Genomic DNA, 15,261 nt, shown 5'->3' on the forward strand with positions numbered 1-15,261 from the left:
CCTCTTTAGGTTTGAAATGAAGTTTATTTAATTATTAGAACTTACATGGTGAGCCAGACTCTGTCCAACCCTTTGCTCTGAGCCCTGCGTGGCCTTGTGCTTTGTGTTTGGAGGAGGAGCCTTTACGGAACTGAAAGTGGAGAGAGCAAGGCCTGTTAGACAGTGAGGAGCCCAGCCTAGGATGGGTAGAGGAGGTTTAGCTGGGAGAATCTACTCTTGGGGACTTCAGAGTAAGTGATCAGAAATGCTTCATGTTTGTGCTAAAGATGCTGCCATGTGCCCCGTTTACATATAACAATTTCATTTTAAAGAGCACAGTAGTTCATTGGAATCAGGAAAAGCCCAACCGAGAGCTTCAGAAGACTCCTTCACACTGAGCTGACACACTGTATGCATTATCTACAGGCACCGCATAGTCTGCAGAGTAGAGTGGATGGTGTTTTAGCTGAAAGAAAAAGGGAAGACAGAAAAGAAGTGTTTGCCTTGGTGGGAGCAGTAGAGGTTGCAAATGTCTTTCCCAATGAGAGAACCCTGTCATCCTGGCAGGGCCTCTACTAACAGTTTATTCTCAGCTCCCTGAGTTGAGAGTGGAGAAGGGTTTTCTGCATAGGCGCTTGTCTTTACTGAAGACAAAGGGGAGCATTTGGGTGTGCTCTGGGGGGTCATGCTCACAGCACTCACTAGTGGCTAATCTTATTGTGTGTTTCCATTCCATCTTACTCTACTCTGACAGCACATGGAGCAGATAGTCTGCTACCCCCATTCCCTAGCGCTGAGGTTACAGATGGTTTGTACTGAGCTATATTCATCGCCATCATTAGATATGTAGTGTGTGGACAGCAGGGGGACATGTCAGCTACACAGTTCACTTCTGCTGTCACCCGATAAGTACATGCATGACTTTGTATGTTTCTGTAAACTCTAGGACTCACAAATGAGAGAAAACCTGTCAGACTTGTCTTTCTGAAACTGACTTAATCTGTTTAATATGACTGTCTCCATTTACATCTTTTTTTCTTGCAGAAAACCTGATTTTCTTATGGCTGAAAATCTCTCTCTCTCTCTCTCTCTCTCTCACACACACACACACACACACACACACACACACACAATCTCTTTATCATTTCTCTTGATGGACACGTAGGTCGGCCCCATCATGTAGCTATTGTGTGCAGTGCTGCAGTAAGCATAGATGTGCAGTTGTCTCCGTTAGGTGTTGACTTGGAGTCCTTGGGGTAAATATCCAGGAATGCTATGGCTGGGTCAGCTGGTCACTTTGCTTTTTGTTTTCTGGAGAACCGCCATTCTGATTTCCATAGTGGGAGGACTGGTTGAATCGTCACCACAGCTAAGGACGTTTCCTTCTGCTCACATCCTCTCCGGTGTCTAGTTCTCTGAGTGCCATTCTCACTGGGATGTGATGGGATCTCAGTATCCTTTGTGTGTGTGTGTGTGTGTGTGTGTGTGTGTGTGTGTGCGTGACTGACAGGCACAAGGGTTAAACATTTTCATATGTTTCTTGGCCCTTCATACTTTACCTTTAGGATTGTCTGTTCACTTCATTAGCTCACTAAACTGGGTTGTTTGGTGTTTAGTCTTCAGAGTTCTTTGTATGTTTTAGATAGTAATCCTGTCAGATGTGTACCTAGCAAAGGGTCCGCTCACATTTGCAGGCCATTTCTATACTGGATGAATTATTTCCTTTGCTCGTAATAATAGGCTTTTACTGTCATGAGCTCTTGCTTGTTAACTGTTGGTATTATTTCCCGAACACTGGAGTACACAACATCCAGCTGCTAACCTCACACTCCTCTTCTTGGGTAGTCCAGGGCCAGTAAGACCCCTTCCCCATACTCTAGCTGTGGTGTGTTCTGTTCTCTATTTGGAACCTCAGAAAATGTTTCTTGGGCTAACAAAATGGATCACCAGGTAAGGGTGCTTACTGCCAATCTTGACCAACACCACAACTTGTCCTTTGACCTCCATACATGCCATGACACATGCAAATGCACACGTAAGTATTAAAAAAATAAAGAAGAAAGAATTGATTCTTCTTATACAGTGTCAGTATTTGTTTACCTCTGTGCATATGTATATCACATTCCCTGCCCTTACTCACATCTGCCCATTCACCTGACATTGTCCATCCACTCCTTTTAGATTTTCTTTAATATGGCTTCGTTGTTGGAGGAATTTTTCAAACTAAGTCTGTTTGAAAATGCTTTTCTTGAGCTGGTGAGATGGTTCACGGTGTATAAAGGCACTTGCCCTGCAAGTCTAGTAACCTGGGTTTGAACCCAGAATCCATGGACAAGTGGAAGGAGAAAATTGGCTTACAGAGCTGTCCTCTGACCTCCAGTGCGCGCCCTTACACAGATGCATGCACATACAATTTGTAAAGTGGTTTTTATTTATTTATTTATTTATTTATTTATTTATTTATTTATTTATTTATTTTATTATTAGGTATAAAGTGGTTTTTTATCTTCCAGAAAATCTTTCTCTTTAGCCTCTAATTCTTCTATCTTTGTGCTAAAATGTGAGACAATTGCCTGTGTTTTGTCAGGCTAGCCTCAGGGCCTTCCGTATTTCCGTATTTATTTCCTCCTTTCCCAGGAGCTTAGCTCCATGCTGTGTCCTCCATGGTCTTTACCCTGCTGTTGAGTCTGTGGGTATTCCAGTCTTCTATTGAGATGTAGGAGAATCACTGGGGCCCATCTCCCCCACCCCTACCCTTGTGTGTGTGTGTGTGTGTGTGTGTGTGTGTGTGTGTGTGTGTGTAGTGCCATCTGCCTTGCTTTTGAGTCAGGGTCTCACTGGGAGCTTGCAAGTTAGGCTAGGCCGACTGACCACACAGTCCAGGTATCATCCTGTCTCAGCTCCCCTGTGCCACTCACCTGACATTTTATGTGGATGTTGAGGATCTGACCTGGGTCCTCAGGTTTGCGCAGCAAGCACTTAATGGACTAGGGTATTTTTCTAGTCCCCAGGCCCACCTACTTCTTAAATTTGCAAACAACTTTTTAGTTGTAGGTTTTTCTTTTTTTGTCATTTTGTAGGGCATGGAGCCCATTTCACCCGGAATTGAACATGTGCGCGTGACCATCCTTGCTTTCAGGTCACTTCTCGGTTCTCTCTGCTGCCCTCCCTGCTTTTACTCAGTCAGGAGTCCCATCTGTTAATGGCTTATCTGTTTCCTGTTAGCATTGAGCTTTTAAAAAATATTTATTTAATGTTATCTTTATATGTATAGGAGGGGGCATATTGCAACATGTATGCACATGCCCCTGGGGGCCAGAATAGGTTATTGGAACCATTGGAACTGAAGATACAAGTGATTCTGAGCTGCCCACTGTGGGGGCTGGGAACCAAATTCAGGTCCTCTGCAAGAGCCACAGTGCTCTTACCTGCTGGCCCATCTCTCCAGCACTAGCTTCTGAAATTTTTTACATGTGGATTTGTGCCTTTAAATCTCTTTTTCAGTAGTACTTCAAAAGGGGTCAGAGATAGAGAAGTATATTTATAAATTTTATGATTTGTTAATGGCCACATTTCGAACACATTGCCAAATTCAGTGGATATTTTGCTCACTATGTATGTGATTTCATAATTATTACGATTTATCTTGTTTTGATTTGTGTGTGTTGGGTAGACAGTATATACACGTATGTACAGGTATCTCTAGAGGCCAGAAGACAGTGTTTGAATGCCTCTGGAGCTGGAATTACAGGTAGTTGTGAGCTGCCCAACATTGGTTTTGGGAACCAAATTTCTGTCCTCCGGAAGAACAGCAAAGTTTCTTAACCTACCGAGCCATCTTTCCAGCCCTGTGATTTGATATTTTACCAGAGTCAATCATGTCCTGGGTGTACTGCCTTTCTTGCCATCTCTGTTTTTTCCCTTCCTTCTTTCCATGGCTCTTTGTTGGCTCCTCTGTTGCTGCCTTTTCTATAACTCAAATATGTAGGTGTGCCTGGGCCTCCTGGTACTAGAGCTCTTCTACTGTCTCTAGCAGTGTTTATTGAATGTCTCACATATCTGACACTGGTCCAGGCCTCAGGCAAGACTGGGTGACCTCCATGGAGGTTGTTGGTGCTGTCTAGACAAAGATGGGAAGTGGCGTGGCTCAGGCTGTATCCGTTCTGTGCTGAGTGTTGTCATGCTTTCCACTACTGCCTGTGAACTCTTCTGGGTAAACCTATGCTAATCAGCAGCTCCCCTTCCATATTCCTAAATTAGAAGGTCCAAATTAAATCGAAAACTGACTGATCTGCCCAGTCAGAGACAGCACTGTCACTTATAAGCCTCCACTGTTATTCATAAGCCTCTTTTTACTTTCATTTATTAATATATTCATTCATTCATTTATTCATTCATTTGCTCTTTTGTTTTATTTTTTTTTTAAGACAGGGTTTCTCTGTGAAGCTCTGGCTGTCCTGGAATTTACTCTGTAGACCAGGCTGGCTTTGAACTCAGAAATCCGCCTGCCTCTGCCCCCTGAGCTCTGGGATTAAAGGCGTGCGCCACCACCACCCGGCTGAGCTTCCTTTTTAATTCTTCCTGTGTAAGTCTTAGCAGGTCTTGATTCTTGCATTTGTTTATTAATTAGGAGGCAGACCGAGAGAAAATCAGAGCAGCCAAGAAAACAAATCCGAAGGGTTCTTCAATTGTTAGTGAATCTTTATCCTAGGTTTGACAATAATTTTGAATGTTTGATTTAACCCACTTCTTCCAGTCACCCTAACCAAGCTTTTAATCACGCTTTAGATACCTCCCTCTCTCCCTCTCTGCCTCCTCCTCCCACAAACCCCCCCTTCCCTTCCCTTCCCTTCCCTTCCCTTCCCTTCCCTTCCCTTCCCTCCCCTCCCCTCCCCTCCCCTCCCCTCCCCTCCCCTCCCCTCCCCTTCCCTCCCCTCCCCTCTCCTCTCTCTGTCCGTCCGTCTGTCTGAGGGGGGAGCTGATATTTGGATGTACACCACCATTTTCCCCTGGATAAACTGGCTATATAGTATCCTTGAACATTTTCTAAGTTTGTTGGTGGGTCCTGAGATTATTGTAGATGTCCGTTCATTTCCATAAGAAATCAGTAGACATCACTGTAAAGACCTCTGCTTCCTTGGTCACCTGCAGATGGGAAGATCAGGCTGGCTTAACAAAGCTGGGTTGGGGTTGGGCTGAGGCAGGAAGGTTTTTTGTTCTATTTGGAAGCAGCTTATGCAACTAACAGGGATTTCCACTGCCAGGGGAAAGCTATGGCTCAGAGGGGAGCCTAACCCCGCAGGGCTGCACTGGGGTACTCCTGGGTCAGGGATGTGAGCCCAGCCAGCTCCCAGCTGTTGATCACCCCCACTCCCTCTTGGGTCACCCACAGTAATGACAGAGTAGCTGGTGCCATCGGAAAATTCCAGCTCCACTACCGCAGAGTCAATTTCTCATTTGTCAGTTTATTGTGGCAAGTGGGATTTTTTTTTGTTGTTGTTCCCAAATAGAAACAGCTGAACTTTATTTGAAATGTTTTTCTTTTCTTTCTTTTTTGATCTATGTTTTGATCGGTAGTCCTTGATGTGGGTTTTTTTCATACATTGTTTTTATTGGGGGGATTGGGTGGGGACAGGGATAGAACGAGAGCCTAAGCTGGGTTGTTATGTGTATTTTATGATTTCCCTTCCCCTCTTTATCTCCATATCTAAATACCTCCCCCTGTATTGGAAGACTACATTTATATTTATATATATTTCATATATATTTCACTTACATGGAGAAATGTAAGCCTTTGAAAAATAGTAACATGTCATCCTGTGCTGAGGAGACATGGCACAGTGGCAGGTGTGTCTGCTCCAGGACCAAACAGACCTGGACTTGCTTTCTGTCACTTCTTCACACCCAGGACCCTCACTAGCTCTGTGAATCCCTACTGCTCCTTCCGGGTTGTAGAGACTGAAATACTTCCTTGTTTATGAAGCATCTGAACAACCCCACATGGCTCCTTAACAAGTGCGTGTTCTTGTGTACATATCTTATTGTGTCTCTTAGTCCATGTGCGAAAGGTGAACTTTCATCTGCAGTTGCTAGGATAGTGCTGACACTCCAGACTGACATCCAGAGCGAAATGGAGAGAGCAGAAATACTGCCAGGACCCTTCACTCAGAGAAGGGGCCCCTGCCAATGGGGAGGGAGGTCGGGCCTGTAGAGTGCCCTAGGCCTCTCCTGCACCATTCAGCAGTGTTAATTCAAGGGGTGTCATCACTGTGAACAGGACTGTAGAGCTCCTACAAGGAAGGAGTCATGGGAGATATGATTGCTATACCAAGGGCAGGAGGCAAGGTTCCCTAAACACGATCCCACACTCCTGGGTGGGAGCACTCACTATTGAAGAAAGCCTGAGACATTATTTGCCTTACTGACTTTGGACTGATATAAAATGGCATGTGTTTTATAAAACAGCTAACATTTAAAAAAATGTAATTCAGTTTTCAAAAACAGGCAAAAGACTTGGCATGCCACTTGAGAGAGAGAGGGAGCAGGGGTTGGGGGTGGGGAGATATCCAATGCCCATTATAGAGAGCTCTACAGTTAGAAGCCTCTATCCACTGCCCCATCCCAGTGTCTGGCAAAGTAGGTGATAGCAGGGTCATTCCTGCAGCAGCCTGAGTTTTACTGCATCTCTGGGGGGTTTAGTTTGTCAGTGTTGGCCAACACTGATGGACGTACACCTGCTCTGTGAGCCGGCAATGTGCATGTGCCTGTTAGCAGATATCTACTGGGATTGTCACAGCAGTATTCCTCCTATGTATTCTCAGGTTGCAGTAAACTAGGTGTTTATCAATAGTTAAATAAAAAACCACTGTGCTTGTGCCTGTGGCGGAACACAGTGAAGGAGAGTAGACTGCTGTGTGAAAGAGATTGATCATTTCATTGACATACTGCTAAGGTGCAGAGACTGGGTATAGAAAGCACTGTGCTCTATGATGCCTCTGTAGTAGGCACAAGAGTGGTTGTAGGAGCTGCGGACATGAATGTGGTAGAGGCCACATGGGACTTCCGAGGTACTGGCCATGTTCTAAGTTTTAATGAGGAGTATATCGCTGAGTACATATGAAAACAGTGATCTGTGTGCACCTTGCAGGCGTTAGAGTCTGTTGCACCTCATACTAAAACACTTTAATCATTTACTGAATGTTTTCCGTTCACCACAGCCTGCCTACCCATTGTCTTGCACAGTTTGCTTAAGAGCTGGGAATGATTGATTCAGTTTTATAGATCAGGAAACCGAAACTGGAAAGTTGGAATTGCGATCAGAACTTCCCACTTCATGTGTGTTGGGGCAGGACAAGCCCAGGACTGTCTGACTCTGTAGCTAAATCTTTCGTCGTAACTAAATGTCTAGATTCCCAGAGAGAGCCCCCTCTCTGCTTGGATGCTACACTTCTTCCAACGGTATTTTCTTGGGGAAGAGATGGGTGCAGCTGTGTTGTCTTAACCCTGGTGGCAAGCATGTAGTACATGGTAGTCACTTAACCCTGGTGACAAGCATGTAGTAGTACATGGTAGTCACTTGGTAAAACTTGCTGCCGTGCTGTCTGATCCAGGGTAATGTGGTCAGCACTGAGTGCTAGTTGGTAGCCATCTTAGGATGTACTTTCAGCCCTGTCACCCTTTAAGACCCGAGTTGTATAGGTCTTCTTTCTCCAGGAATGGCTCCATGACCCTCTGCCAGGTTGGGTGCCTCAGTTTACTGTCATGGTCTCTAAACAGCTCACATAAAAAACACCTTCATCAGTTGACCTTTTCTCCTAGAAAACCCATCCCAGGTGTCTTTGTGGTCCTGTATCCTGAAGTGTATCCCTTATCCTGAGGTCCACGGACCCTAGCGACTATGACCAAAATGTGTTTCCCAGCACCTTTCTGTGTGTAAATCTGAACTAATATGTGAGAGATGCCTTTTAAAAAGTAAGAAAACCTCTGTGCGCAGGGATGGTTTCTGCAGAACTTGACAGTGTTTAACTAGTGTTTTGTGCATTTTGGAACCCTGCTTTGGGAACCTGGAACCATAGCACCGTTTATTTAGTTTCTTCCCCTTGGCTGTGATGAAATGCCCTGACAAACGCAACTGAAGAAAGGTTTTATTTTAGCTCCCAGTTCAAAGAGCAGTCTGACACAGTGAGGAGGTCAAGGCAGTGGGAGCTTAAAACAGCTGTCACATTGCACCCAATCAGCAAGCAGAAAGCCATGTGTGCTCCTGCTCAGCTTCCTTTCTGAACTTAGTTTGCATTCTAGCCAGGGACTGAAGCCACCTACCCCAGTTAGCCTAATAATCAAGCCAACCCCTCCTGGCATGCATCGGGCCATTCTCCCAGGTGATTCTAGGTTTTGTCAAGATGACAGTTAGCCCTAACCACTGCAGCCCTGGCTTGGTAAATCTGAGAATTCAAATAATCAGTGGAATACTTTTTTCTGTTGTGAGTCTTTGTGAGGAACCCAGCTCCTAACAGTGACCAAACAGCATCACAGAGAAGCAATTAAAGGGAAAGTCCACAGGCTAGGTTTGTAAAGGCTGTCCACAGAGTCCTGCAGCAGGGGAGCTGTGGACTTGTTCACCAGTGAGTGAATAGTCTCACGTGCCTTCCTGCTTCCATGTTTCACTGTGCCCAGCCTCAGGGCACATCTCCAAGGACACTGCCAATGGCTAGGAAGTCTTGTTGCTAGAATGTCCGTTGTTAGGGAGCATGCTCAGTCTATAGATGACGGCTTCTCACCTTCCTTTCACCTGCCTAGGAATGGTGATAATCTAGGACACAATTCTGTTTATGGCCAAAGCATTGTGAGGGTAATGTAGACGCCACTTGCTTGGATGTCCTGTACCCACCAAGTGCAAAGCTGCTGGCCTTGGATAATATGTAACTCCTACTCCTAAAAATTACCTAAGTCTCAGTTTTAAAGAACAAAATTAGGCCTGTGCCTAAGGAGTCCCACTTTAGTTATCTTCTGGGGCATTTTAAATTTAGAGCCAATAAGCTTTTTTCAGGCCTGCAAGATGGCTCATTGATAAAGATACTTGCCACCAAGACTAGTGATGTGAAATATATCCCAGGGACCAACATGGTAGAAGAAAACCAACACCTATAGGTTGTCATCTGACCTCTCTGTGCACACATGCACAGACACAAAAAGTAAATGTTCTGTTTTGTTTTTTGAGACGGATTCTCACTACATCATCTTGGGAATCAGGAACTTTTATGTGGGGCAGTCTGGCCTCAAACTCACACACAGATCTGCCTCCATTTGCTCTCAAGTTCTGGAACTAAAGGCTCTGTCACCACACCTGGCTAACAAATGTTTTGGTTTTGTTTTATTTTTAAGAACCGTTTTCTAAATTACGTAGTCAGCATCCTGATACATATTTGCATATCTCCCAATTTCTCTACGGTGCAAACAGCATAGTGTGGTAGAGCAAGTTTGTAAGTCTCAGCTTTGTACTTTAGAACTTTTATAGCCAATGTAACAAAAGTAGCAAGGCAGAAACGCCCCATACATATGATGGCTCCCTTTGGTCACTGCCTCTTAAGAGCTGTTCTCTGGTTCCTGTGTGATATGCTTTACCACACCTTTCTCCATGTGGCTTCACAAAAGCAGTGTCACAGGTGCTGCCATCCCACTGAAGCAACCTGGGCAGTTCCCTGATTCATGGTCATCCCAGAGGTGAAGATCTGCCTTCAGACAAGCTGCAGGATCAGAGTGAGAGGAGTGTGGCTGCTGATGGATGCAGTACAGAGAAGTTCCCTGCAGGCTTTGCCTCATGAGAGCAGTAATACTTAGGTACCAGTTTGCTTGCAGAGTTACTATTTGTCTTCTCTTCTTGCATTAGCTTCCTGTATTTCAAACAAAGCTGACTAGGTATGTTTAGGAAATGGATAATGTTAAAATTGCTATTCTCGGATACCATTACCATGAGTAATATATATTTAGTAAGATACTTTAGTGATTGGGTAGCTGATTGTCATAGAGAAACATGGTCTAGGTAACCCAGAGTAATTACCAAGATTTTTGACTAACCTGACTTTAGCAGGAACAGGGGCTCTGGACAACACATTGACAAGCCACGGCCATTCAAAACTGTTAACTAGTAACTCACTGCCATTAGGTTTTTAGGGTTGTCATCCTTAACGGGAAGTGTTGCATGCTCTGAGGGGTTGTTTTTCTAGGGCCAGTGCATGAAAAGACAAAAATCTATTTTGTTTGATCCTGTAAAGGGTTGAACATTCTCCTGGAGTTAATTGAGCTGGCATTCATTAATTCCATGTGACCAAATTATAGAAGCCAAGCCCTTAGACTTCTGAGTTGGGGAAGAACAGTAGGCAGAAAACATACAGGTGAGGGAGATAGACCAAGCTGACCAGAAGAGCTGGAGTGTGCAGCAGGGAGAGGTGGATGGGAACTTTATGAGGTGGGTGAGAAAGATAAGAAGATCTAAGAAACTCGTTAACCTTTTCCATATAAAATCCTTGCAGTTCAAGCATAAGGGCCTGAGCTTGGACCCCCAGTCCCATGTAAAAAGCCTGGAATTCCTTTACTGGGAGACAGAGACCAGAGGGTTCCCAGGGCTTGCTAGCTGTCCTTTCTAGCTGAATCTGCGAACTCCAGGTTCAGTAAGGTGGAGTGCAGCAGAGAAAGTACCCTGTGTTGATGCTGGCTTCCGTGTGTACATACATGTGTACATAGACCACACCCAAGCACAAAGAACAATTTTCAGGAGATTCATGCTTAGATGTATTATAATCACACTTTTAAAAAACAGTGAAGACTTTAGAAGCAGCAAGAGAAGAATGTCTAGTCACCTATAAGAACAATCAACAAAAATTATTTGAAGTTTATTATCAGAAATCTTCCAAGTTTTTCTTGAGGTGATGAGTTCATTGTGGGGAGGGGTGCAGGGAGATTATAGCCCTACCATCCAAAAGTACCTTGTCAGTCGTCAAAGCATGAGAAATTAAAATATTCCCAGAGTAATAGGCTAAAGGAGTTTTTTCCTGGTTGTCTGACCTTGTAGTCCTGTCGTATGAAATTAGAGGGTCCTACCAGACGGGACCTAGAAACCTAGTGTTCTGAATGACTTTCTATTGCTTGATAAATCTTTTGGCCAAAAGCAGCATTGGGAGGAGAGTTTATTTTGCTTATGCTTCCAGTCATGGCCCATTTTTAAAATAAGCCCAAGCAGAAACTAAAGCAGAAGCTATGGGGGAACGCTTACGGGCTTGCGCCCCACTGTTTGCAAACTGGGGTTATATTATATTATATTATCAAGGTCATAAGTACGCCTAACATGATATAACTATTCCTCATACAATCGCAAACGCATTTGTAAATTTACAATGGGGCAATGTCCCTTGGGAACATCCTTTTAGTGTCTCAGCTTAAATACAAATTGATGTTAAAGAAATTGGAAGAAAGACAAATGTATTCATTAGCAAAATAAGACAGAAGCATTCATATTACTTTATAATTCTTTATAAACTGGGACTACCTGCCTAAGGATGGCACCTGCCCTCAGTGGCCTGGACCCTCCCACATCAGTCAAGAAAATGTCACACAGACTTACCCACAGGCCAGTCTTATGGAGGCATCTTCTCAGTTGAAATTCCCTCTTCCCACATGAGCCTGGTTTGTGTTGAGATGTCAACGACAAACAAACAAACAATCAGCACACTATGAAAAAATTAATTGATAAAGGTAAATCGTTTCAAAACCAGCATCATGACAGTGGTTTACAGCACCACATTTTGTTTTCTATGTAATTTAAGGTGCTAATACATTTAAGAGAATTACTAGTGTACTGAGGGCAATAAAATGTGGAAGGATTTTTTTTTAGCATTAACCAAATATTAAAAATGAGTCAGTTGGAATTGTAAAAGAACAGCTCTTTAGAAGTATATCACTTAAACTGTTATAAATCAGTGTTTTTACCTTAGACTGTTAAAAATCATACCCACAAATCTAAAAGGATATAATATAGGGCTGGCGAGATTGCTCAGCAGGTAAGAGTACTTGATTGCTCTTCCAAAGGTCCTGTGTTCAAATCCCAGCAACCACATGGTGGCTTACAATCACCCTTAATGAGATCAGATGCCCTCTTCTGGTGCGTCTGAAGTTAGCTACAGTGTACTTATGTATAATAATAAATAAATCTTTGGGCCTGAGCGAGTGGAATTGACCGGAGCAAGCAGGGCCAACCAGAGCGAGCAGAGGCCCTAAATTCGACTCCCAACAACCACATGAAGGCTCACAACCATCTGTACAGCTACATACATATAAAATAAATAAATAAATCTTTTTAAAAAGGTATAAAAAGAAAGTAAAAAGGAATTCAAATTTTTCACCATAAAAAGTGAACTATACACAAAAGAAATAATGGCTAAGAAAGTCATAAACCTTACAGGAAACAGTAAAATGACATAAGCAAATTCTTATTCATAGTTACTTAAGTATGAACAGATACTCTTGTCAAAAGAGTATTTAACTCAGTAAGTGAAATGTGATCCAGTTATGGTGTTTATAAGAGACTGTTTAGATTCAGAGACCAAAAAAGGTTAAAAGCATGGATTAAAAAATGAGTAGGCAAATAATTAATGAGAGCTGTGATGGCTTACATCAAACAAAATGCACTCTAAAGCCAAAGGGATTACAAAGACAGTGATGGATACACTGTAACAAAAATTCAGCACAGCAAAAAAGATGCAAAATATAAAGTGGCTGCACAGGTAAAGCCACTTGCCACCAAACTTGAAGACCTGAGTTTCTTCCCTGAAACAACTTTGGTATATGGCGAGACCCAACTCCAGCAAGTTGTCCTCTCACCTCCACACACACATGCTGTGGCATGCAGGCACCCACACACATGCCAAAATAAATACAAAAGGTTTTGTAATTTAAAATATCACAGATGGGACTGGAGAGATGGCTCAGCGGTTAAGAGCACTAACTGTTTTTCCAGAGGTCCTGAGTTCAATTCCCAGCAACCATTGTGGCTCACAACCATCTATAATGGGATCTGACGCCCTCTTCTGACGTGTCTGAAAACAGCTACAGTGTACTTATATAAATAAAATGGATTTTAAAAATATCACAAATGAATATAACTACTTATATACCAAAAGCACATTAAAGTATGTGAATCAAAAACATAATTCTCAAGAAAAAAAAATGAAACTTTTTCTTAATGGTTGTCTATTTCAGTACCTGACTCTGAGTAATATGTAAACCAGGCTGTCGGAAAGTGAGGAAGCACAGAGAATTTAAATGGCACGCTATACCAGCTCCATCTATAGCATGTGCAGAATGTAACAGAGCATACTCTGCTTCCCCAGATGCTTCCTGGAGCACTTTCCAGGGCAGACCCAATACCACAACATAAACTAACACTCGGTAGATTTTAAAGGATAATTAACATACACAGGATGAAGTCAGGTAACAAAAACCAAAGTTGGTTCTTTAAGTTGGCCAATCTGTATCTACATGAACTATGAAAAAGGAGAAAAAACTCAAATTACTAAAATCAGAAATGAAGTAGGGACAATACTACATACTACCGACTCTTTAGAAATAAGAATCATAAAGGTACTGTGGTGTTGTATACTGACAATTTGGTTAAGCTGAGTGAATAAATTTCTAGTGATTGGAAATTATCTAAGTTGCTAAGAAACAGAGACTCTGAGTATACCCGCACCTGGTAAGGAGCTTAGAAACCCTGCACTTGGAAACCCATGGACTTCCCTGGTGAGTTCCATATTCACAGAGCTAACACTGGCCATTCTCAAACTTTCCCAAAATATTGAAGAAAGAGTAACAAAGAATTTCTATTTCATTCCATGAGAGAAGTATTGCCTTACAAAGTAGTCCAGAGAGACACTATAAGAACACTACAAACTCTTATTTCTTGTGAATATTGAATAGAAATAATCAAGAAAATACTAGCAAACTGAATTCAACTGTACACTTAAAAGGGATTTATATATAACAACCAGCAGGACTTGTTCCTGGAATTCAGGGATGGCTCAACCTATGTTGATCATATTGGCAAACTACATTAATAGAACAAGTGAAAACAGTGTACATCCAATTCTCTTGATGCAGATAAGGCATTTGACAAAATTCATCACCTTTCATATAAAAAATGTTCATCAGTCTAACATGCATTGTAGCTATCCCAACATAATAAAAGCTGTGTAAAAAGTTCATGGCAGGTATCTCACTCACTGCACAAGGCTAAACCCCTTTCCTGTGAGATAAAGAGCAAAGCAAGGATGGTTTCCCCCCACTTCTTATGGGACATAGTTGTTGAGCAGGAAGGAATGAAGGGCATCCAACTTGGAAAGGAAGCAATGCACCTGTCTGTTCAGGTGACTAGATGCACAGATAGGACTGTTGTAAGGGTTCTAGACAAGACTATCACAACCAATAAATCACTACAAAATACCAAAATAGAGAATCAATGCATCAAAAACAATTGCATTTTTGAATACTAGTGAATCATGTGAAAAGGGGGCTGTTCCAATCACAGTAGCATCATAAAATACTGAGAATTACTTTAACCAAGCAGGTGGAAAGCTTATACAATAAAGGTCTTCTTGAGAGGAAAGTAATGTGTAAGGAAATAGAAATACACCCATGGTCTTAATATTTCTCTCAGTGACTCCCAAATATTAGTACATCTTTAGTACAGCTCAGTGGGAAGACCCGCTCTGAAGTCCATACATAGGATCTTGAACATCAGAGATACTGTGCTGCGGTCCTCATGCTTGCTAATTCTACAACTGAATCTAGGCTACGAAAATTAGCGTAAAGAAAGACATATGAACTAATACTGTAGAACTCAGTGCAGAGATAAACGCTTGTGTGTGTTGTCACATAACTTTTGACAAGGCAACTACAACTGTCCCATTGGGAATTTTCAGTATATTCAACAAACTGTGCAAATAAAACACTCTTATGGAAACGGGGAAGCTGGAGAGCTGTGGCAGGAGGATCACTTTGAACCCAGAACTTGGAGCTCATCCTGGGTAGCGGTAGCATCATGAGACTCATTGCAAAAAAGGTGTTCAAGAAGAATGTTAGGTGGGGCCCTTCCCAGTCCTATCCACAGCACAGCTGAAGTCTGGTGGGGTCTTTTGTGTCGCAGAATATTACTTGGCCTGAAAAAGAAAGCAACTGTTATCACATGCAATGACGTAAATGAACCTTGAGGCCACAAAATAAGTCAGTCGCCAA

The 15,261-nt window shown here is 42.7% G+C and overlaps 1 protein-coding gene across 1 annotated transcript in view; it reads left to right on the forward strand.

The window, feature by feature from the left end:
- Positions 1 to 15,261, forward strand: part of Atxn10 (ataxin 10) — a 127,583-nt gene that overhangs the window by 102,413 nt on the left and 9,909 nt on the right. The window lies entirely within an intron of this gene.

The sequence above is a fragment of the Mus musculus genome, chromosome 15, assembly GCF_000001635.26.
Source record: "Mus musculus strain C57BL/6J chromosome 15, GRCm38.p6 C57BL/6J".
NCBI lineage: Eukaryota > Metazoa > Chordata > Mammalia > Rodentia > Muridae > Mus > Mus musculus.